The 22,047-nt window shown below is 43.3% G+C and overlaps 1 long non-coding RNA gene across 1 annotated transcript in view; it reads left to right on the forward strand.

Annotated features, from left to right (window-relative positions):
* LOC143658881 (uncharacterized) overlaps positions 1 to 22,047 on the forward strand; it is a 142,730-nt gene that overhangs the window by 119,357 nt on the left and 1,326 nt on the right. Inside the window, exon 2 of the long non-coding RNA XR_013163352.1 lies at positions 19,466 to 19,581. This is a non-coding gene — a long non-coding RNA (uncharacterized LOC143658881). The remainder of the gene's footprint in view (positions 1 to 19,465; positions 19,582 to 22,047) is intronic.

Raw genomic sequence — 22,047 nt, forward strand, 5'->3', positions numbered from 1 at the left:
TGGGCTGCAAAGCTTTAAATATGTAATATCTGGCTATTTACAGAAAAAATTTGCTGACCACTGACAGTGGTCAAAAACAGACAAGAAAATTAAATCATGGAGCTAGAGGACGAGTGAGTAGTATAAGCAAGTAAGAGAAGGAGGTAGGCAAATACAATGTTTATACCTGGAAATGACTGTCTTCTCGTTACAAAGTTCTACCTCCATCTCTTGCATTTTACTGAGACCCAGAGAAATCGACTGACTTAGCTAAGTAATGTAGCTGTGTGCACTTTGAACCTGGCCTACAAAACAGATAATTGTGATTTCTAGATCACTTATGGACAGGCTCAAAAGAAATACCAGTAACTGAATAGAATTTTTGGAGATGATTTGAGGTGGAAATCTCTGGTCCTTCAATCTGAGAAGCTATAGTCTCTGTTAGCCAGCATCAATGTCCACCCCATGATCATGAGCAGAGAAGTCAATGTCCCTAGAAGTGGAAGCCACCATAAATAGCTGCCAGCTTATCTAACCCAGAACTCAGAAACTCAGAAGGGGGAAGCAAGAGAGCGCTGCTGGGTTTGGCTTCCAGGTTCTTAGCCATGACAGCAGAAAGAAGTCAAGGGCACAGCATTGCATAGAGTATGCAGATAGAAAGTTTATTGAACACACCCGTGAGAAGACTTGTGGGCACTCTCCCAAGAAAGGAAAGAAGAGAGGTGAGAGGCGCCTCCACTATGGGGCCATTTGCTTTGATAGTTAGCTTTACTTATTCCCCATCCCCCTTCTTTGTTCCAGGCTCTTTCTCCTACCTTTCCTTCTCTCCAGGGCAGTGCCTACTGTAGACAGAGCATTTGGGTGGGCTGACTGGCTCCACTCCTCTGTAGATGACTCACTTAGGTGGGGTCTTTTGGCCCCCAGGTGCTGTTTATAGCTGTTCTTCTCAGAGACACTTTCCTCCTTGAGGCTGAACCCCTTCTGGGAATTTGCTCTTTGCGCAGCCAAGCCATTGCCCTAATTCTAACCCCATCTCAAGAGAAGCCTCTGAAGGGTACCTGGTATGACTTCTTAACACAGCCCTGGAACAAAGCTTGGCTCCTTACCCTTCTGTCAGCCCACAGAGCTCTCAGGTTCAAGCAGGAATGCCACAGGTTATTCCTGTCCTTAACGTTGCTTCTGTCGCCCTCTTTGGGAGAAATGCTAAATTACAGGTCATACTTCCTCATGACAAGAGAAGAAAACATACTCTATGAAAGGAAATTTTTTAAATTTTGCATTGAAAAAATTTTCCAGCGCCTTTGCTATTCAAAGCTGGTTGCTTAGCCTCACCTGGGAGCTTGTTAGGCACGCGGCATCTCAGGGCTCTCCCCAGCCCTATGGAATCTTTATTTTAACAAGATCCCCAGGTGAATTGTATGCACATGAAAGTTTGAAAAGTACTGCCCAGTGTTATGGTACCGTCCAATTTTTTTCTTCCTTAAAGAATTACTAGAAGGTCGGCATTCTCTGGATAACAGTGTATATGGAATGTTCAGTCCATCATCGTATGATGGGGTCAATCATGGAGCCAAAGAAAAAGCAGGACAGATGTGTGGTTAAAGTGAGACAATTCCAGAATATTCCTTTGTTACCGATTCTGTATCATTTCCCTGTAGTTGCAGGTACCAGAGACGTGCCGGTAGCTGCTCCAGGTTGCATTTGGTTTTTCAGCCTTTTACATTCCCCAGGGAAGGACGCTGTTTTACATTTTTGATAGTCATTTTTACTAAGGCGTTTTCCTGATTTCGTTGAGCAGATTCCTAATGTATATTCCAGGAAGGAGAAGGAGGATACCTGGAGGAGAAGGGAGCATTATAAACACAACAGCTAGGGGCTGAAGAGATAAACCTTTTCCCTTGGAAGGGTTAGCTCACCTCCTTGTTCCTCAGTTTCCTCACTGCAAAGTGGGAATAATATAAAATAGTGCTTCTCCATGGGGTGGTTCCGATGATTTAATCAGACAATGAATGCAAGGTGCTAAATAAAGTTCCAGTAACATAGTTAGGGACCTCCAGACGTTTCTGTGCTCTCTGGACTTAGCACATGCACAGAGTAAAACATTGGAACATTACATTAAGGGGTCCAATGAAAAGGCAATCTTCCCCCATAACACCCTGGCAGCAGTTTGCTTTAGGCATAATTTCAGAAGAAAATCATACAGCTCCCTAAATGTATCTTTGTCTTAATATCGTTACCTGTGTCTATAGCATAAATTAATATGGGTAAATATACATGACAGAGGAAAATCCTATGTTCACTCTTCAATATTGTACTGAGAAATTAAGGATTAACACATGATTATGATTACCGAATCATTACACAGATGTTTTTCTTTCTCTATTGGAATACCTGAAACTACTGAAACTCAGCCAGTCTCAGCCCTGTGTATACTTCCTATGGAGATGGTAACGACTCCATCTTCCCTTGTGTGAGTCCGTAAAATCCTTGCCCACCTTAGATTCGGGGAGACAGATTTGGGGGCCCTACACACCCTCTGACCCCCTGCCGCGCGTGAAACCATAAACTCTTGCTGTGTTTGGGCCCCGGTGCACGGACTGGTGTTCTGCACGTGGGGCGGAGAACCCGCTTCTGTCCCGAGTCAGCCTCCCGCACTGCTGTGCGCTGTGAGGTCCTGGGTCGCCCGCTGGCCGGGCGGGGCCGGGCGGCCCGTTCGTGGTCAGTGGCCTTCCTGTAGGGGCGCTCGTCTCACTGGATTGTCAGGAGAATCACAGGGACCTGAGTCCCATGCAGCACTCAGACCACCGCCCCACCCGTGACAGGCACGGGTTATTATTATTACTATTACCATTATTAGTCATTTTCAACGGAATGCACCAAATCTCCTCATTCTTGTTAGCTCCTGGTTCCGGCTCCTAAATGATTTCAGCATGATTTTTACACCAGTTTTCCAAAGATTTTAGAAGTGAATTTAGTTACTTGCACATCAGACCCAGATTCTGCGGATACAGTTCCTGCCTGGGCCTGCGCGTCCTCAGCTTTCATCTTCAGACATCTGCCAGTTTGAAAAGTTTCTAGTTTAAATTTGCTTGCGTCACTGTGTGTGTGTGTGTGTGTGTGTGTGTGTGTGTGTGTGTGTGTGTGTGTGTGTGTTGGGAAGAGGCTGTGTGACCAGTAGGAACCAAACGGGAAGGCTCAGATCCCTCACAAAGGCGCAGGCTGGGTTCCAGGCGGCTGGCTGGAGCGCGGCGCGCGGCGGGACCCCCTCGGCGGTCACGGGCGCATAGGCGCGGAGTGTGGGAGGGACACTGTCCCAGGGAACAACACTCTGGCTGGTGTTAGGTGCTGATCAACACCTACATACATTGAGTGTATCCTTTCCTTTTTCCTCCCTTTTCTTCTCCTGCACGTGGGTTGTTGGTTTCCTAGGAAACGGTCCCCCTTGGTTAGGCAGTTGACCAGTTGCACTTGCCGTGGCCCGCTCACGGCTACCTCCTCCTTGCGTTGGGCTTTCCTTTCTTTCTAGTTTTCGCTTCTTGCTCCTCCCCCTTGCTACCTGGGATGGCACACAGCAATAAAATGATCGCACAAAAGCTCTGCTTTCTGAGGAACCCAGACTGGGACACTCTGAATAACATTTTCCCTTATTGATATCATAGTTTATAAACAGGGGAATGTTATTAGAATCGTTTTGGAAATGCTGCTTCCTGCAATCTTATGTAACAGTTGACCTTCAGCACGCCTTGGGTACTGTTGGAGTTATTAACTTAGAATAACTTGAACATATCTTCATCCTTTTCTAATATAAAATTCCTGTGGCCATCTAGGATGAAATAGTTCGAATGCATTCTCATCTGTTTCTCCCCCTCTCATTTCACACTACATTAATTCAGGTCAGGATCCTCTCCTGGAGGAGAAGGTATAAACTCTGACAGATACTAAATAAAAGCGAAAAACCTCAGCAACAGGAGCTCTGGGCTAGTAAAGAAAGAATGGTAAACATCGGAATAGCCAAAGGGTTTTCAGCTGTATTTTGTTTCACAGATAAATTTCCACAAAGCAGTTCAGGTTCTCTTTTCTTCAGCTTTGCCTCACGGCTGAAAAGTAGTCAAAGGTTCTTGGTACAGAGTGGAGGCGTGGTGACGAGTGATATAAAATTGCATGATGGTTTGCCCTTTCCTCATAACTGGGAAAATTATATAAGATTTTGCATTCAGCATTTAGAAAGGCGATGTGTGGTACTTCTTTGGTCGATTGCTAATACTATCACGCCATCCAGGTTGTATCGTGAGGCCTAAAATGTTGAGCGCTGCCTGCACATCCTGGAGCCTCACAGGGGCCCAGTGCTCTCTCTGGGAGCTCCCAGCTTTCACCAGACACACTGTGAGCCCCTCAAGTGCAACCCCCTCCAGGGGACCCCTTGTTATTCTGACATGACCTCCTTTGTCTTTCAGTGCTTCTTTGATATTTGGCTAAAAAGTTAACAGTTTTCATCATCCTTTCATTACCCAGTTCTGAATTAGCCATTTCTCTAAGAACTGACAACAGAGGATGATAACAAGGGTAATGAATGTATAACATACACAAAGTGTGGAAAGTGTGTTAGTATTCAGTGTGCAATTCAGTGAAATTTTACATATGTGTGTAGCATTTAATTGCCTTCCAGATAAAGATATATGTAATGGTTAAGTCCGTGTGTCTGTGACGGTTAAGTACATGTGTCAGTTTGGCTAGGATGTGGCGTCCAGCTGTTTGGTCAAGCAAGCATTGGCCTGATGGTTACTGTGAAGAATTTTTGTGGATTTAAATCGTTCATCAGTTGATTGCATTTATGGCTGATTACATCTACAATAGACAAGGGAGATTGCCTTCATCAATGAGAAAAGACTCATCCAATAAGGAGAAGGTCTCAAAGGGAGAGCCGATGATTTCAGTAGTCAGAAAGAATAATTCCTGACTCTACTACTGTAGCCAGAGATGGGGGATTCACTGAAACCTTCACTGGAGCCCCTGACTTGCAGCCTGCCTTATGGAATTTGGACTTGCCAATCTCCATGGTTGCGTGGGCCAATCCCTATGATAAACCTTTCAGTATTTACATTACCTAGAGTATAAATCCTTTGGTTCTGTTTCCCTGGGGGACCCTGACTAATACCTGGAAGAACTGCATACGTTTCTTTTACACAGAAACACGCTGACTTCTCTTCCAAATATCCCTGCTCAACCTACAAAAGCTCACCTTGTGGCCATCCATGGGGAATGCTTAGGTGAGAGCCAGACTGACATTTGCAGCTCACGCACACCTGTGCAGTGAGTAGATGGTGACATTAAAATAAGGGTGAATTCAGACACCAAAGGAGGAGCGTGATGGCCAGTCCTCTCACAGAAAGTGACTCGGGAGAGTGTGGGAGCATCTGGCACTTTGACGTTCATTTGAAATGACTGTGTTTGGAGAGTTCTTCTAGACTGAGAAGTTTTCTTTAAGGCAATTGAAATTTATAGTCAGTGACAAGGAAGGTTCATGCAGAAGGATTGTGACAAATACTGTGTGTCAGCAGAGGCCCAGCAGTGGGGCTGCCAAGAGGCTCCTTGTGAGGCGTTGGGCTGGAGGTTGGCGCAGATGCTCAAACATGCACCTACCCCTGCTCTTAGCCTGTTTAATGTTCTTTAAAAGAACTAGAAAACCACAAAAAACTAAGAAGCCTATTAGATACATAGAATAAAAGGACTTGGTGATGCTCTCTCTTGCAGATGAAATGGAGTGAGAGGCAGCACCCCAATTTCCCCCAACTGCCCTCTGGTTTCACGTCAGGTCTGAGCTTAAGGGGTTTGCAGGTCCACGCTCTGGAGACGGCCCAATCCCCTGCAGCCAGTGGCCTCCGTAGGGAGCTCTCTTTTGGGGCTGACCCTGGTTGTGATGTGGCGGGAGGGACATCTACCTTAACACACTTGTTCACTGAAGTAAAAGCTGGAACTTCCAGTTTTCTCAGTGGTTTATTTAAATCATTCCAGATCTTTTGGTCCTTTGGATAAAACATGACATACGAGACATCAAAGTTTTAACTATTGGAACAAAGAGACTGAATCATTATTGCTGTTAAAGTATATGATGCTACCATGTATAAAAATTTGGGGGGAAAAGTAAATTATTTGTGCCTTCTTCCTCCACTCGCCTGTTCACTGATCCTCTGTTTTCCACAGTCCTCCAGGAATGTCCCACGGGTGAGAGAGCCATCTGAGGTAAGGGTGGCCGGACTCCTTCCAACATTGGTCTCACCCCCAGGGCCCCTTCTACTTTGGCAAGCAGGGGTAGGATTGGCAGTATATCACTGGAGGGTGAAGAGTCCAGAACAAGTTGTGTGTTTATAGGCAACTCTGGTCTTTCAAAATGAAATAATCATAAGGGTAGGAAATCCAACAGAACTAGATAAAACAATATTTTCAAATAATAAAAGTTTGGTAAAGTGACAAGGAACAAGTTTGCACACACATGCACATGCACAAAGCAATTAGAACTTACACACCTGTATTAAAAGATATGATGGATACAAAGATGACAAATAGTATTAGCAAAAAAATGCAAACACTCAGGATTGATCAAAATAAAAACTATGTTGGACTAACATGGAGAGAATGAAAAAATGTTGCTGAAAGATCCAAAGATCCCATAAGTAATCAGATAGAAATGCTGGGTTGGGTTGAGTGATGAGCCAAGGGATATCTTTACCTGGAACCTGTAAATATGACCTTATTTGGAAAAAACATCTTTACAGGTATAATTAAATTAAGAATCTCAAAAGGAGATAGTCCTGGGTTATCTAAGTGGATCAAAATCCAGTGACACATGTCCTTTAAGAGAAAGGAAGAGGGAACTCTGAGACCCAGGAGTCACAGAGAAGAATGTGCTGTGAAGAGATTGGAGTGAAACATCAAAAGCCAAGGAACACACAGGATTGCCAAATGCTGCCAGAAGCCAGGAGAGAGGGATGGAATGAATGGATTCTCCTTCAGAGGCCTTAGATGGAGGGCAGCTCTACTGACACAGGCTTCTGGCCTCTCGAACTGTGAGAGAATGAATCAGTTTGCGAGATATCGTTACAATAGCAAACATGAATAGCAGAAAGAAATTTAGAAGAAAAGAGTAATTACGTATCTGAAGTATTATTAAAACAGTATGATAAGGAGCAATATAGGGCCATCTATCCTATATTGAAATAGGATGGACAGTCCTAAAACAGAGTAGGACATTTGATAAAGGTAGTGTCATAAATCAGGGAGGGTAGGGATGAATTATTCAATACAGCATTCAGGATTTTGGCTTTTCAGCCAAAAGAATATCAAAAAACTTTCACACTGAACCAGGCATGTGACTGATGCTCAGTCTTCTCATCTTTAAAATGAAAGGGTTAAGTTAAAGGCTCTCCATAATTTTCTTGCACTTTTAGTCTCTGAGCTAAAAAATTTTAAGGTGGGCAAATTATTAACAGGATGGGTAGATAGAAATTAGGCATAACCAAAAAGAAAAGCTAAAGTTATGGGGTTTTAGTTTGCTAATGCTGCTGGAAACGCAATATACCAGAAACAGGTTGGAATTTATAAAGGGAATTCATGAAGTTACAAGTTTACAGTTCTAAGGCCATAAATATGTCCAAACTGAAGCATCCAGAGAAATACACCTTGATTCAAGAAAGGCTGATGGTGCAGAACACCTCTGTCAGCTGGGAAGGCACGTGGCTGGCATCTGCTGGTCCTGTGGCTTCTGGTTTCAAGCAGATTGCCCTGGGACATTTTCTTTCTGAATCTCCAAATGAAAGAGTCCGCTCTGAGCTTTCTCCAAAATGATTCCCTCTTAAAGGACCCCAGTAAGGGGGCGAGGGCCCACCTTGAATGGGCAGGGTGCCCATTTGAAAGTGTTATGTACCCCAGAAAAGCCACGTTTAAATCCTGATCCAATCTTTTGGAGGAAGCTGTTTCTTTAAACCCTAATCCAATGCTGTGGATTAGAAAGCTTTGTTAAGATTATCTCCACAGAGATGTGACTCTGCCCCTTCCAGCTGGGTCTTGATTAGTTTACCAGAATCCTTGAAAAGAGGAAACATTTTGGAGAGAGTCAGAATGACAGAAACATCAGAAGCCTCAGGGCCGACAGAAAGTTCACAGTAGAGCTGACACAAATGCCATGGAGAACAGAGACATGGATGTTTGGAGATGATTAGAGCCCAGCAAACATCACCATGAGGTGTTAAGAAAGCCAAAAGCTGGAGAGAGCCAAAGGAAGCCAAGAGATGAAGGTCAGCCCTGAAGAAGCAAAGTGAGGAAACCCCACAGGAACAGAGGGCAAAAGCACAGAGCCCAGGAGCAAGGGACCAGCAGATGCCAGCCATGTGCCTCCCCAGCTGACAGAGGTGATCCTGACCCATCGGCCTTTCTTGAGTGAAGGCAACCTCTTGTTGGTGCCTTAATTTGGACACTTTCACTTCCTTAGAACTGTAAACTTTTAACTTATTGAATTCCCCTTTTAAAAAGCCACTCCAGTTCTGGTGTGTCACATTCCAGCAGCTTGCAGACTAACACACGCAGAGATTCCTCTCCATGGAAACCACTTAGTCAAAAGGTCCCACCCAAAACAATGGGTCTGCCTCCAAAGATTGGGTTAGGAAAGAGAAGACGGCTTTTCTGGGGTACATAACAGTTTTAAACCAGCACACCTGGCATACACATGCACACACTCACACAAACCTATGGGCTCATCTATGCAAAAATGGAGGGAAAAAAGTTGACCAAAATAACCATTCTTGACAAACACCAAATTGAGGTGACATGTCGTTTATAACCATTAAGCTCAAGCATTCAGCTTCTCATTTTTACCTTTTGGGTCCACTCTTCTCTGTTCTCTGAATTCTCAACTTCCTTTGTGATCCCAGTCTAGAAAATTGAGGGGGAAAAGAACAATTTGTCATAATTTAGATGCTTTCAGTGAGAGTTTTGGTGGATGTAAATTTAAAATGCCTCTTTCACAATCACCTATCAAATTGATATTTAAGACGTAAGGAAAAATAAATCTAAATATTGAAACTTGAAGATACGGTGCTAAATTGCAATAGACTCAGGGGGTGCAAGTATCTAACCTTTGAGAATTCTAAGTTGTTCCTTCTGAATGGAAAATGTGGACGCAGCTGAAGTCACTTCATGCAGGGTAATGCAAAGCAGGAATGAAACAAATTATAGCATACTGCCTTGCCTGGTGTTGAACTTCACCTAGCATCACGCATAATTTGTAGAAAAGTATGTGTAGAGAAATCAATGAAAGCCTTTTAGTCATCTGCAAAGTAGCTTCCCCGGAGGGAAGGAATGAGAAAGAAAACACTCTATCTCCTCACACAGCTTAATGCTGTTCCTGATGACAATCACCTGGGGCCACGTACAAAATGTGATGTAGTAATTTCGCGCACCCAAATAACTTCTCATTGAAAAGAAATCATTCGCATTAGTAATGGAATCAAGCAAAACAGGCACGAAGTTAAGCAGATAAATTTTATTTCAACTTTTAAGTTTCAGCCAAAGGGATAAAATGGGGAAGCCAGGCTGAGCTGAAATCTGGAGGCAGCTGGTCCTGAAGGGAGATTGGGCCAGTACTGGGTGTTGGGACTGAAGGTGACTTCACTCCATTTTCATCCATTAGCTGCCAACAGAAAGTCTAATTTCAGGTTTGCGTCTGCAGACCCTCGGCTAGTTAGTGCACAGATACTGAAGTGTCATTGGCCTTCTAGTTTCTTCAATTCAGAATGGCAAAGCCACCAAATCTGAAATGTCTCCCTTGTAAATGGGCTCCTGTGACACTCGTAACTAAGAAATTTCAGAGATATAATTTTACTGAGTGATACCTATATCTTACAGAAAAATGATCAAAAGTGTGTGCTCCTGCCTCCAAATAAAATTTGGCCTAATAGCTGTATTCAGGTAAAATACTTTGCTGCTCTCAGATCTGTCAGAACATATATGTTGCCTGGTTTGAATTATTTATGACATTTAGAAGAAAGGGAGAGAGGGAAAAGGAATTCAGGGGCTTTTGGCTACATCCTGTCTCAATCTGCTATGGAGGTGGGGAGGAGGGTGGTAATTGAGAGGCACAGATCACTTTGTACTATTAGTTTTTTGGACTGTTCATCTAATCTTAATTTCTATCACCCAAGGAATGGTTGGGAAGGGAAACATGCTGTATCATTTGCCTGCTGTTCAACTCTCATCTGTTTTAATTTTTCCATGGAATTAAATGGCAATGCACATCTCTGTCTTTCTCTGGTGATCTTGGAGGCCTCCTTGGTAATTAATTATAACTCTTCTAAGCATTAAAAATACCAAGAAAATAGCAGGGACAGATGCCAGGCAATTCTGTAAATGATAGATGGGAAGGGGATATAAGCTGGTGTATCTGATTAGGGTGGGGCTATTTGGAACTTTGAAATGGATTCATGCACTAAATTTCCTTAAATTCTGCTCTTTCAATGCCATAGTGAAAAGTAGACTTTATATTTTTAAAAGAGATGCAGCAGAGAAATTAAAGGCAGAGATTGTAAAGTTATGTATTCCTTTCACTCCCAGCCTAGCAGCTGTCTTGAATATGTGCCTTTTGATTGACACTTAGAAAAATGTGGGTAAAGAGTCCTTTTGGCCCTTTCTGAAATAGCCTTCTTCTGACTTCATATGAATTAGAGGCAAAAGCAACAAAAGTCATTGCTAGCAATATTGTATAAGCCTTCCAAATATACAATCTTCTATTTTTTTTTTTTTTAGCTCTTGACTCTAATAAAATCCCCAGATCTTTCTTCTCTATCCTTCTTTCAAAACACCTTTGTTATTTCCATCTTTTGCTTCTTTTTCTTGATCACAGTTCATGTTCATTCCTTTTTGGGAGAGATCACTGTTCTTCGTTTTACTTTTCCTAGCTTCTCCCGCCTTTAATTTGCCTTCCTTGCAGTTGGGAGCTTTAACATCAGAGAGAGAGATTTGGACATGTAACAGCGTTTATTTCCTCCCCATTTTGAAGAGGTTTCCAATTCTCCTTGGAAATTAAAGCTCCTAAATGTAGTCTTGGTGAGCTCCTTCATTTGTTCATCACTCTTAATATTTTAAGTCTTCTCTCATTCTCCAGTAGAGCGTTTCTAGTTGATATGATATCTGAATTTATATTCTCTCTCCATGATGAATTTCTGTATTTCGCGCATGCGCGCGCACACACACACACACACACACACACACACACACACACACACACACTCCACTCTCTTTTTCAGACACTCTGTACCCCTCCAGGCCCTCGACAGTGATAACTAAAAATGTCCCCAGACATTGCTAAGTGTCTCCTAGGGGGCAAAATCTCCCCTGGCTGGGAACCGCTGGGATACAGCACGGCTAAATTTCAAGACCTTTTCCAAAATGGTTCTCATATTCGCTTTCTACATTTCTCCTACTTGTTTAAAGCTCTAGGAAGCTGAGCTATATCAGGCCACTCTACTGTGGCTTCTCCTTATCATCAGATTTGTGGAATTTCCAGGGTAGCAGGCCTGGCCCTGCCCCCTGCCTCCTGCTTTTGTGCTGACGTTGTAAATTGACATTGTAAAGTGGCTCTTCTGCTCTTGCTGGATCTACTGCATCTGCTCTCTATCCATCATTCACTTCAGCCTGCTCTCCGGCCTTCCTTATCCCCACTTAGATTTCAAGTTCCTTTGGGCCAGTAGTATTGCACTCTTCTGTTTAATTGTATATAATTTCTTCCAAGGAGTACAGACTGAATAAAGACCTTTTAAATTGTAAAACAGAAACAAAATAAAGCAGCAACTTGTTGAAACGAATCAGAGCAGGGTGTTATCAGCATTTCCCCTGGACATTGTCTCTCTCCAAACAGTAAAACCAAGTGGTCACATTGAGTTTGGAGACTGAGCTGGGGTCCTAGAGTGGGTCAGTGTGGGTCAGTGTTTGGTTACCCCCGGCTCTGTACTCGGAAGACAGTGGGGAATCTGGTTAAGTAAACCCCATATAAGTAGATTTGTTCCTAAGTGTGCTAAGAAAGCATTGCTGTCACTGGACGAAAGCCATGGATTCTTCTGCCCGACACACTCAATAACCAATCCCTGAGACATCAGGGTCTCAAAGAGAGAAAGAGTTTACTACTAGGCACATAGTAGGAAAGCAGATGGCTTAGTGGTCCAAAATCTGTCTCCCTGAACTGCAGTAGTTCTGAAAGTTTTGTAAGAGAAAGATGGGCAGGTTTAGGATAATGAGCACAGTGGCCCCAGATGATGTAATTAGAGGTGATCTGATTACTGAGCATGCACAGATTGATTCCATGCTTAGGCACAGAACGTGTGCAAGGAAATGGCAGAATGAGGTCTAGGTGATGTGTAGGTTAAAGTCTGAGCTACTGCGCATGCCAGGTGGGCCCACTTCAGTTATATCCAGTCTCAGTTATCAAGATAACTGGATTTGAGGTGGGTCAGTTCTGGGCTGACCCAAGGCCCTTCATTAATAAACATTAGGGGCTGTTTTGAGTGATCACAAGACTCCAAAGTTGAAAAACTGTATAACTGGGTACAAGTGAAGGTTAGTCACAAGGTTCTTAAATCACAGGGACAGAAGAGAAGGGCTTTGCAACCATTATCAGAGATCAGGGCAGCTGGATTACAATTCAAAGATGTAAGGAATTTCCCTCTGTGTACTACAAAATACCAGAAAGCAAAATGGAATATCTATATAATGATTCAGTAATCAAAATCATCCCTTCAATCCTGATTTTTTGGTTACAAGATTATCTTTCAGAGAGTCTGAGAAATTTTTCTCAGTAAATCTGAATATATTTAATTTAATTTAACATCTCTTTGCACTGCTAATCTCTTCCTGAAGAGGAGAAAAGATTTACTTACACAGGCTGGAGAACTGGGGAGATTTCCCAAATCAGCCTCCCCGAAGTGACTGTTCAATTGGCTTTTATACCCATAAAGAAAAGAGAGATAATCATCTTAATTAACAGGTGTTCTAGTTTGCTAGCTGCAATATACCAGAAATGGAATGGGTCTTAAAAAGGGCTATGTATTTATAGGGTGGGTCACCGTGGCTCAGCAGGTTGAATGCTCACCTGCCATGCTGGAGACCCAGGTTCGGTTTCCGGTTCCTGTCTATGCAAATAAAGAAAGAAAGAAAGCAAAAAAGGGTATTCATTAAGGTGCAAGTTTGCAGTTCTAAAGCTATGAAAATGTCTCAATTAAAGCAAGTCAATAAAAAAATGTCCAAATTAAGCACCAACAAGAGGTTATCTTCACTCAAGAAAAGTCAATGAAGTTCAGGATTTCTCTCTCAACCGGAAAGGCACATGGCGAGCATGGCAACATCTGCTAGCCTTCTCTCCAGGCCTCTTTTTTCGTGAAGCTCCTCCAGGGGTGATTTCCTTCTTCATCTCCAAAGGTCTCTGCGTGGGCTCTTGTGGTTCTTGTGGCTCTCTCCTCATGGTTCTCTGTCTTTCTCCAAAATACTTCCCCCTTTAAAGGATTCCAGTGAACTAATCACCCACCTGGAATGGGTGGAGTCACATCTCCCTCTTATCAAAGGTTAATACCCACGGAGTCACATCTCCATGGAGATAATCGAATTGAGTTTCCAACCTACAGTATTGAATAAGGGTTAAAAGAGATCAACGAAATGGATCAGGATTAAAACATGGCTTTTCCAGGGCACATAATCCTTTCAAGCTGGCATGCCAAGGTTTGCAGAACTTCAGTAGTTTATCCTATCGAAGCAGGATAATATAGGACAACTGTAAATCCATGCTTTCCTATTCAGCTCTGAAAGAGTTAAAAGACAACTCCAAGTCCCTTGTTTCTTATCTAGCTTCTAAGGAACTGATACAGTGCTGCAAACTCCAGCTGCTGGGGCAAAAATTTCCCTAAATCTCTGAAACCATTGAAACCTCCCCAAACCATAAAGACTTGTAAAATTCTGGGCCCAAAGCAAACTCTTATTTAATAATAGGAAGGATAGGGTCATAAAGATTGTTAACTGTTTGCTCAAAGACAAATTTTAGGCATGAGACAACAAACCAGGAATTCTGCTAGCTATCTCCTAGAACAAAGAAGACCCTAGTATTCAAAGGTTACTATGGAAACCTGCTACCAACAAAACTTTCCTGTAAAACAAGCCGGCCCAGTCCACTCAGTGCATGTCCCTCCCTTGGGCATGTCCACGCTACCCCCTCTAACGTGTACTTTCTCTTTTTAATAAACTTGACTACTTATGCCCCCTGGCCCTTTCATCTCTAGATTCTTTTAGTTTCCAGACTAAGGAAACTGGATCGGGGCTCAACCAGCATGTCGCCAGCAGGGCACGGGTTACACTACTTCCTTCGGGATTTACATCCACTGGGACACTTGGGAAAGGTGGTTTCCAGTCTAGGGAAGGAGATGAAAGGCTTGTTCATATGTGGAAGGTCTGGGGCAATAGATGAAAGCTTACTGGGGTCTGGCAGCAGACCTCCATTTATTTGCACACTGCTGCAGCCCTTACATTTGCATATTGCTCCTTTGTGAGACTAAGTGCTCAGGTTCACAGCTTGCTTCCAGATTTAAAGTTACATTTAAATGCTGTTTTAAAGGTTACATTTTAAGGTTACTATTACAATTTCCAGCTTGCTTTTAGTTTCAAGATTATATTTAAAAAGTTACTGTTACCTGGTCAACCTAATAGCCACAATGGAGTGTATTTTCCATACATGCTGTTTTCAAGATCAAAAATCAAATTGTATTATAGCTTGAAGACAGCTTTACTAAATGATGTAGATAATGCTAGGGAAAAGTTAAAACTATTATGCCTTTCGGATTATTTCACAAACGAGACCTATTAGCGTGTTGAAACTACTGACCAAATGCTAATAGATGCTTTTATATTTTGCTTTTATATTGAGCCAGATTTCCTCAATCAATATACACTGTTCTGGGGAAATTACAAACTAGAATTTATGATTCAGGTGAACTCTCAGAGTATCTTTGTTTTATTGAAAAAATAGAGCAAATGAATTTTAGGAAAATAAAAGTGATAAAGAATTGGTCAGACAACTGATATTAATCCAAATCCCTCCTTTCTATGGTAGCATTTGTTGCTCTAAGGATTCTGAAACACTACTCTATTATTAAATATGATTGTTGAGACCTCAATTATTCTAAACGCTTAGGCAAGTGGGCAGAATACTAAGAATAATAACTCTTGAGCCTAAAGCAAACTATCGAAGGTGTCAGAGCGCTACCGGACAAAGGCCGTGGATTCTTTTGCCTGATGTGCTCCATGCCCAATTCCTGAGACACCTGGGTTTCAAAGAGTGAACGAGTTTATTACTAGGCATGTAGTAGGAGAGCAGATGGCCTAGCAGCCCAAAATCTGTCTCCCCAGTGTTTAGGGGGTCTAGGGTTTTTAAGGGTTTTAGCAAGGGGAGATGAGGTGATTTCAAATAGCAAGTTCAAAGCAGAATGGGAGACAGTGTTATCACTGTGGTTTCAAGGGGAGAACAGAAGTTGAAAGGAGGGGAGGCAGAGCTGTCGCTTCAGTACTAAAGGTATAAGTGGGAAGGAAGGGAGACAAGCTATCTTTCAGTAACAGAGTCCAGCTGATACGATTTATAAACGTCAGGGACTGAGGCTAGTTTTGGCTGACTTCAAAATCTGTATTACCATTAGAGCTTTTGCCCTACGAGAAAATGATCAGATAAAAGGAGTAACAGCTCTTTCCGTCTAAAGGCACAAGAAAAGGGATTTTACAGTCATGTCAGATATCAGGGCACCTGAATTATGGTTTAGAAATTTCACATATTCTCCTCTGTCTACTCCAATATACCAGAAAGCAAAAAGGAATAGAATGATTCAGTAGTCAAACTTATCCCTTAAATCCTAATTTCTCAGTCACAAAGGCGTGAAATAGTCCACTTGGAAATTTAGCTTCTTAGAACAACTCTTTCCTGTTAAGAAGTGTGCATTAGGGCTCCTCTCTGCTGGGGACTGTTCTAAACCATCTGCCAGGCCAGGATGTTTCCTGAGTCTCCTAACTCTGGATTGCAAGTCTCCATGTGAGGAGAATTTGTTTCTCTTGTTACTTTTGTGTTCATTTTACTTCAAATGCTGTCAAGGGCAATTCAGTCACTAGGGTTAAGAGTTTTATTATTGACAATTGAAAATCACGACGAAATAGCTTTTTCCTGTCAGTTTGACTTAAACAAAATAAATAAACAAAAAATAAAAATCCCAGTTTTGACCTGAGGCTGGGGGAAGAAAATCACTGATATAATATAAATCCCTAAACTTTCAAAGAGGAAAATTTGACAATAAATAATAATACATTTCTAGCAGTCTTTTACACCCATTGAAATCGACACAGAGATTGTACATGTAGGGATTTCTTCTAATAATTAAAAAGATAACCAAAGGTTTGGCTATTGTGGCACCTTAAACTGGAAACACGCCACATGGCCATCAAAAGGAGACTGGAATAGCAGCCAACTATGAAGGAATAGTGTAGGGGAATATTTAATGATTTAGAAAAATGTCTAACAGAGTGCTAACATGGACTCTTTGGTCCAGAAATCCTCAAAGATTGAGAACAAAACAAAAGAAGGCAAAATCCTTCATCACTATTGTTAGGCAGAACCCCTTCCCGCATGATGTGACCAACTCCTAACAAACATTCTGAGAAGCTTCCCCTGCCCATGATTTCCAGGAAACCCACTGACCTCACCCCTGCCAGGCAGCAGGCCCATGACCCCTCCTGCGTCCGTGCGGTGATCTGGTGATAACCACCCCCCTTCCCAGCCTCGGCCCCCTGGCAGCCACAACCCTGCATGACTGTGGCAATGAAGATCCACCAACTCCCCACTTATTCTCTCCACCCCCCACCCCCTGCCACCCTGGCTTCTAAACCAACCAGTGAGAACCTGCCAACGCCCCACACCCACGCTAGACGATGAAAATCCACCACTGCCCTGTCCCTACTTCCTGCCAACCATCCTCTATAAGCTGTGCCACTTTCCAGGCTCAGGGCTGTCTCCATCTCAGGCTTCAGCCGCCTGCACTTGGCCACGTAATAAAGCTCTTTTCATGAAGTTCCAGCTTTCGTCTCTTCTCTTCACAGTTAAAAGAAAAAACTATCAACTATGAAGTGTAATTCTCAGACACTTCTTTGGGTCTTGTAAAGGAGATTGCAAATAGTTTGGGATTGACCTTTAGCTCGAGTCATTCAAGGATGTCAGACAATACCCATTGAAAGGTTGGGCAGAGAAGTCAGGAGAATGTTGGATGCTATGGAAAGTCTTCTCTCCCACGGTCCTGCCTGGTGAGAGAGGTAATTGTGTGAGTTTGTAGAAGCTCCCCAGAATACGGTGTGTGTGGGGGGGGCAGCATAAGGAGCTGGTGCTTGACTCCTGCCTGTGAAGACCAAGGGCACAAGGCAAGCCGGGTAAGGAGAGCGAAGGGGGAGGAGTCTTACCCTCCCACCACATGGCAATGACCAGGGTATGTAGGTTCTCCAGAAGCTATACTGAAGGTACGTGGGCAGGAAGCAGCCGTCTGAGCTGGGGCAACCCCAGCCTTAAGGGGCTGCCCGGTGTGCTGGAGGTGATGCCCAAAAGAAGCCAGCAGCAGGAAATGCCCTGTCCAGTATGAGACATGTGACAGGGTGTACAAAAGCAGGACTCAGCGTGGATCCCACCACAGGACTCTGTTAAAGAAACAGCTGGTGGTGAACTTCTAACAGCAGGTCAAATAAGGCCTTTCCAGGCCCTTGTCTTTTCCTTGTGACCTTCTTCTCCCATACAGACGTGGAGGAGACAAATACTAAGTCTGGGAACCACGGGTGAGGAGAAAGAGGGTGGCAAGAGGAGGAAAAGGAGCTACAGGGGACGGCGCCCACTCTTCCTGACCCTTCCTACCTGAGCAGCATTGAAGAGGGCAGAGGAGAGCAGCTTTGGTTATTACATGGAACTGGACATGCTAACTATGGAAATCGTACTAGGGCTGCTCTCCACTGACCTGTGCTCGCATTGCTTATTAAAATATTAAAGGATGTTAATACTCTTGGTAAAGGGCCTGGGCCCAGGGCTCTTCATATCTCCCCTGCTCCTGGGAGTCCCTGTGGGCCCCGCCAGCACCCCTCCTGCCCCTCCCCTGCACCCCACCCCTGCAGTCCTGAGTGGGAGGGGCCACTCAGCGCCTCTCGAGACCCCTCATTGTTCTCGGGGCCCCTGGGGGAGCAGCAGTCTCCAACCGTCTCCTGTTTCAACAGCCTGTCTGTGTCTCCATCTGCGTCTCCCACGAGGAGGCCTAAATGCTAAAATAGTCCATGTGGCCACTTCAGGGGCCTGCAAGCTGGGTAATTTCAAACTTGTTTATTGGTGTTTCCTACATCTTAGGAAAACTGCTGCAGCACTTTAGAATGAGAAGACTAAACCCTTAAAGGGAAACCTGACACATCCTGACACACCTTTAAATTACAAAGCGCCCTCCCCCACTCACCTGCCCCCTCTCTCCCTCCTTTATTTTTCCCCAGCAGCAGTTATCATCCTCTAATTTACTTATTTAATTTGTTCCTGACTTGTCTCCCTCCAAGAGCATGTTAATTCTGTGAGATCCCCTGGAGCTAAGTGTCTCAGGCAGAATAGGTATCTAATAAACATTAGTTGTCTGGATAGCTTGAAACAGTTCTCTTAGCTGAGAAAGACGATAATGTGTAAATGATGCCTTGAAAAGCCACCCAAAGGTGTGGACAGGACAGGGCCTCTCCGTGGGGACTGGAGGCAGCCCAGGGCTGGAGACTTCCACGTGTGCAACACCCCACCACCACCTTCCCCCTTCCCGCCCCGAGCCCCTGGAGCAGTAGGCACGCTCTCCATTGCTTTCCTTCTCCACTGGGAAAATGGTATAACTTATTTATTCAAACCTTGAACCTGTCTTACAAGATTTATTCCTAGGTGTCTTCTTGTTTGCATAACTATTGTGAATGGCATTGTTTTTCTTATTTCACTTTTCTGACTGGTTATTGACATTATAAAGGAAAGTTCTTTTGTACAATTGACTTAATTCTAGTCAATGGAATTTTCTTATTAGTGTCTTATGGTGGTGTTTGAGTCAACTATTTTGAACTTTGTATGTTTACAGTCAGGTAAATGGTAATCTTGTCTTGTTTGCCTTGGTATTCATTTGGTTTTCTTTTGTGTTTTCTTGTCTGGCTGGAGAAACTAGAATTTTAAAAAAGATGTTGGATGAAGCAGCATTAGCAGGCCTTTCTTTGCTGCTGATTATAATGGGAATAGCTTTATTACAATTATTACATCATTTTTTATTCAGTTGTCTTGTTAAATTATAATAGTTCTTTATAAGTTCTGAATAAAAGACCTCATCAGCTTGTGTTTTAACCAATATCTTCTCCAAATCTGTGGTTTGTCTTTTCATTTTCTAAACAGAGTCTTTTGAAGAGCAGAAGTTTTATATTTTGGAGACCAGTGTGTTTTTAACGCCGCAGCGTGTGCTTCTCTGTCACTGCCCCCCGCTGAAGACGAGGCTGAGGCTGACACCTCAGGTAAGTTCAGGGTCACAGGTTTGGAGAATCCGGTCAGAACTTACTTGTCTTGATCAGATTTCCTCGAGGGCTTATTTTTCAGTAACCATTGACCCAAGCAGACCCGTTTACTCATGAGATGTTAGACACGTTTTCTCCCGGGAGGGAAGGTCTCACATGGTGTTATTTCCGGAGCCAGCACAAAGCACTGAAGGAAGCAGGGCCTTGGGCTTCTCCAAACCCCCCAGGTACAGTTTCCTCCCTTTCTGTGTGTACCTTTAGACTAACACTGCAGGAGTTCGGTGGGTTAAAGCTGCACTGTTACTGCTTCTGCTACCCAAGAATACCTAGTCATGCTATGTTTTTCCAGCGGAGCTTTCCTGTGCTTAACCTATTGGGGAGGGATAAGACAATGAGTAAGATCGGAGTAGATGCTGCCTTCACGATTGTGGGAGAGATGACTCCAGGAACAATGGAACTTATATTTACCAAAATGAGGCTTGCTTGAGGAGACAAGGTTTTTCATATGTCTGTGCATGTGTGTGTTATATTATCATATATTAATATGTATATAATTTTTTTTTTGCATGGTCAGGCACTGGGAATGGAACCTAGGTCTCCAGCCTGGCAGGTGAGAACTCTGCCTGCTGAGCCACCGTGGCCGGCCCTGTATATAACTTTTAAAAAAATTATGTAAAAGCAGTTCTCAAGTACGCATTGTGAGATGTGAAGGATATGGTCAGTGTAAACAGTGCTCAAGTTTTATTATATTCAAATTGTTAGCTGTCAAATCAAAATAACTTTTTAAAAACAGTACATGCAGAAGGAACTGGAGTCTTTATTCTTTTGTTTTAGCTGTCCTCAAAACTCTCCACTGCAACAAAATCTGGTAGCGACAATTGCTTTTCTTTACCTTACATTCTGTTCCGCATCCTTTCAACGTGACATCTGAATGTGTTGTGATTAAGGCGGTGTGGGGAGTGTGAGACCATGAACCAGAGAAGCCATAATTCCTTGTGTAGCCCCCCGCCCCCGTAAGTGCATCTTGAACACACGTGCATGCCCCTCAACAGGATGGCTGTCTTTGGTAGAACCACCCCCGCTACATGTTAATGGCCTTGCAGAGCCCACTTGGCTCTGTGTGTGCTTTGTTCTGATTTCCTGTAACCAGCCGGGCAGTGCAGAGTGTGACTCTGGGCGTCCTGTGGGTGCCCAGGAGCAGCTTTCCATTCTGTAAGTTCCCTGACTAGACCGTCACTATTTTGCTAGATGGAGCAGCCTGCTTCACTTTTCAGTTTCAAGTGTCCACCAAACGTTGGCAGAACTGATTCTGTAGGTTCATGACCAGACAGAGGGCTCGTGGAAAAAAAAAAAATCCTTCTGCTCCTGACTCAGCATTTCACTTCAAAGTGCCTATCGTCTTGCTAGAAAGGAGCTAGGATGTTTAGGTGTTTAGCTGAACTTTGATTTTCTTTATTTTCTACATTCCCTAAAATACCCAATATTTTCTTTGTTCAGCAGTTATAAAGCTCAGCCTGATCATCTACAAATGGGTCAGTAAGCCTTGTGTATTTTTTTTCTTGCTCCTTCTATTGATAAGTATAAAATGGATTTCAAACTGATGTGAATACATAGTTTATTGACTCACACTACCTAAAATTCCGGAGGTAGTTTGGAGTTCATGAACAGTTTAATCAGGGCTCTGTCTCCGTTTCTTACATCTTTTCTATGATTTGCTCTCTCTGCCCTCCTTTCTGGTCGACTTCTCTCAGAATTATCTGATGGTGCTGGCCAGCAGTAATTGGGCTTGCTCCATGCTTGCTCATACACACCAGAAGACGAGAGATTTGCTTCCCGTGGGCTTTGAACAAAAGCCCTGACTGGACGGACCCCTGGTCAATTCCTACAGTCCTAGGGATTCTGTCCTCAGGCCTTGATGGCTAGCTCTGTCAAAGGTGATGGGCTCACCCTGAGCCAGCTCTAGAGGTGGAGATTGGTATTAGTCTCCTTCAAACCACAAATTTAAGTTTAGAACATTTTCATCTCCCTCAAGAGAAACTCCACAACCGTTAGAGACCAACCCTGACTTCCTGCTTAAGCCCCACCCCCACCCTTAGCAAACACTAATCCAATTTTTGCTTCCATAAATGTGCCTATTCTGGACGTTTCATATAAATGGATGGATACAATATGTGGACTTTTGGGTCTGGATCCTTTCACTTAGCAAAAGGGCTTCATGGTTCATTGATGTGTTAGTACTTCATCCCCTTTTGTAGCTAGAAAGTATCCTGTATGGGATGTATCCCATTTTGTTTATCCATTCATCAGCTGATGGACATTTGTATTACTCTCATTTTTTTGCTATTATAACCCATTTTAACTTGTATACAGATTTTCTGATTTCTCTGCAACCTTGTCAGCACTTATCATTGTCTGTCTGGAATTATAAGTTTAAGGAGACTCACTACACTTGTCCAGAGAAATTGG

This window comes from Tamandua tetradactyla, chromosome 2 (genome assembly GCF_023851605.1).
Source record: "Tamandua tetradactyla isolate mTamTet1 chromosome 2, mTamTet1.pri, whole genome shotgun sequence".
Classification (NCBI taxonomy): domain Eukaryota; kingdom Metazoa; phylum Chordata; class Mammalia; order Pilosa; family Myrmecophagidae; genus Tamandua; species Tamandua tetradactyla.